Source organism: Lemur catta, chromosome 3 (assembly GCF_020740605.2).
Source record: "Lemur catta isolate mLemCat1 chromosome 3, mLemCat1.pri, whole genome shotgun sequence".
Classification (NCBI taxonomy): domain Eukaryota; kingdom Metazoa; phylum Chordata; class Mammalia; order Primates; family Lemuridae; genus Lemur; species Lemur catta.
The window spans coordinates 88158876-88161755 of NC_059130.1; the positions used below are offsets into that span (position 1 = coordinate 88158876).

Sequence of the window (2880 nt, forward strand, 5' to 3'; positions counted from 1 at the left end):
TGTGTGCTCCACCAATTGTTACAAATTTTCAGTATCACTAGACAGAGACACTGATTTTCATGCAGGATTTGGGGGAAGATTAAACAGTAAGGACCATTTGAATATTTTGAAATGCTGCTGCTTTCACCTTTGTTAAATTTTCTTTTGCCTTTTATTTTGATTGCTTGTGCACATGCTATTTCTGAAATTGGGCTAATTTTAACAATAAAAAATGCATGCATAGTTCCATTCATTCTGCACACAGACTTTGAAAATTTTGTTTTTTTTACCAGGACACATCTTTTGAACACCATCATTCTGCCACTGAACTATATTCCTCCAGATGATCTTTTTAAAAAAATTCTGATGATATATTTAATTTTCATAAGTAACAGTAGGTGTTCAGTGTAAAACATCTGGAGTCAAGATATGTATTAGAAAAAAAGTCAACATTTCTTGTTATCCCCAAATCCAGAGACAACTGTGCAATATTTATTGCATTTCCTTCCAGTTTTGTGTTCTTTTTGTTTTGTTTTGTTTTTCGAGACAAGGTCTCTCTCTGTCACCCAGGCTAGAGTGCAGTGATGTCATCATAGCTTACTGCAACCTTAAACTCCTGGGCTCAAGCGATCCTCCTGCCTCGGCCTCCTGTATAGCTGGAACTACAGGTGTAGTCCCTAATTTTTCTATTTTTTGTAGATATGGGTCTCACTCTTGCTCAGGCTGGTCTGGAACTCCTGACCTCTAGCAGTCCTCCTGCCTCAGTCTCCCAAAGTGCCAGGATTACAGGTGAAAGCCACTGCTCCTGGCTCCTATATCTTTATAATTTTCCTTTTCACATTTATTATGTTTTTAATCCTCCGACAGTCTACTCTTATATAAGATGTAAAATTGTTGAAATGCAGTAATTATACTATTCAAGCCTCAATATATCAGTTTTTGAGAGGGGGATATTAATATCTTCAGCTACACTTACGCATGTCTCTATTTTTCCTGCAGTTGTGTGTACTTTAAGACTGTATGGTTCGGAGTATCTGTGTGTTTGTCTTTTGGTTTCTTTATAAATATATAATGACTTTTCATCTATCTTTTGAAGCTAAAATTTCTCTTTGACAGATATTAAGATTGCAACTCAGTTCACATTTGCCTGGTGGATCTTTTTCATCTTTTTATTTTTAGTCTTTTTGTCTCTTTAAGCATGTCTCTTATAGTCAATTTATTTTTGGATGTAATTTTTTTCCTTTTAAATTTTTTATTTCTATGTATTTTTGAGACAGGGTTTTGCCATGTTGCCCAAGCTGGTCTCAAACTCCTGGCCTCAAGCAATCCTCCCACCTTGGCCTCCCAAAGTGCTAGGATTACAGTGTAAGCCACTGTACCGAGCTGGGGATATAATTTTTAAAAATCCAGTTGGTGAGATTAATTTATTTGCATTTGATGTAATTACTATATATTAATATTTAGTCCTATCATCCATTTACTATACATTAAAACATTTTTAATTTCCATTTCTGCTTTCCATTGGATAAGCCGAATTTTCTTCTGCCAGCTTAAAATTTATATATAATATTTTTTTCTTATGGTGGTAGCCCTTAACTTCAGATTCACACCCATGGGTTTAAGAGAGATCCTCCCTCTCAACAGTTGGAATAAAAGCCAAACAAAAGTTCTAAGCTTGACTCTCAAAGACTCATGTCATGTGCTCATATTGATCCAATCAATGGTAAGCAGTGGGTATTTGATCTCCAAAGGAAACACAGGGTACTAGTACAAAAAGAAGGGGGAATGGAAGCTGGGAGAGGATAAAACAATATACGTCCACTTTTTTCATATGAAATAACTCCTTGAAGACTCAGTTTCTTCCTCTGTGAAATGGCAATGACAATACCTATCTCAAAGGAGTGATATGAAGAGCAAATTAGGTAATAGATAAGAATGTTCCTTGTGAATCATAAAGTGCTGTACAAAGATTAGTCATTATTCTCACTCTTGTATTTATCACATAGCATTGCTGTCATTTGTTTAGGTGTTGGTATTTATCTGTACTGCTATAGCGGAAGTATTGTCCTAGCCAGCATTCTCTCTAAACAGTGCTGATGCACATAGAACTGATTTTCCTTCCCTGCCAATAATGAATGGGCAAGATATCAGCACTATATTTGACCTGAGAGTCAATTTCCATTCAAAGAGTCCTACTAAAGTCCTGGAGCAGGGTAACTTGCTAATAGACTGGCCAGATTGCACACAACTGAAAGCTTGGTGCATTGGTGCCAAACTGGGCTCCAGTTCCTCTCTACCTTGAATTAGATATGTGACCTTAGCCAGGTTGCTTAAACTCCCTGAGCCTCAAAGTCCTTGCCTGAAAAATGGAGGTCATAAGAAAACACACCTCTTGGAGTTATGGTAAACTACAATAAGATTATATGTAAAAGGCTGGGCATGGAGCCTAATGCCTGTAAGGGCAGGACTAGGTTCAGTGAAGTGAGGGGCTCTAATAAGAATCAGGTAAGTTGAAGAATGAATTAGAACTGTGCTTGCTTTGACAGTACATACACTAAAAGTGGAACAATACAGATAAAATTGGCATGACTCCCACGCATAGATGACACACAAATTTGTGAAGCATCCATGTGCTGTTTGTTTGTTTGTTTTTTGAGACAGAGTCTCGCCCTGTTGCCTGGGTTAGAGTGCCGTGGCATCAGCCTACCTCACAGCAACCTCAAACTCCTGGGCTCATGCAATCCTTCTGCCTCAGCCTCCCGAGTAGCTGGGACTACATGCATGCGCCACCATACCTGGCTAGTTTTTTCTACATATATTTTTAGTTGTCTAGATAATTTCTTTCTATTTTTTTAGTAGAGACGGGGTCTCGCTCTTGCTCAGGCTGGTCTCGAACTCCTG

The 2880-nt window shown here is 38.0% G+C and overlaps 1 non-coding gene across 1 annotated transcript; it reads left to right on the plus strand.

The window, feature by feature from the left end:
• The first annotated feature begins 2509 nt into the window (after positions 1–2509).
• LOC123636211 lies at positions 2510–2616 on the plus strand. The gene has a single exon (XR_006734410.1). It is a non-coding gene; the product is annotated as a U6 spliceosomal RNA (small nuclear RNA).
• The last annotated feature ends 264 nt before the right edge of the window (positions 2617–2880 follow it).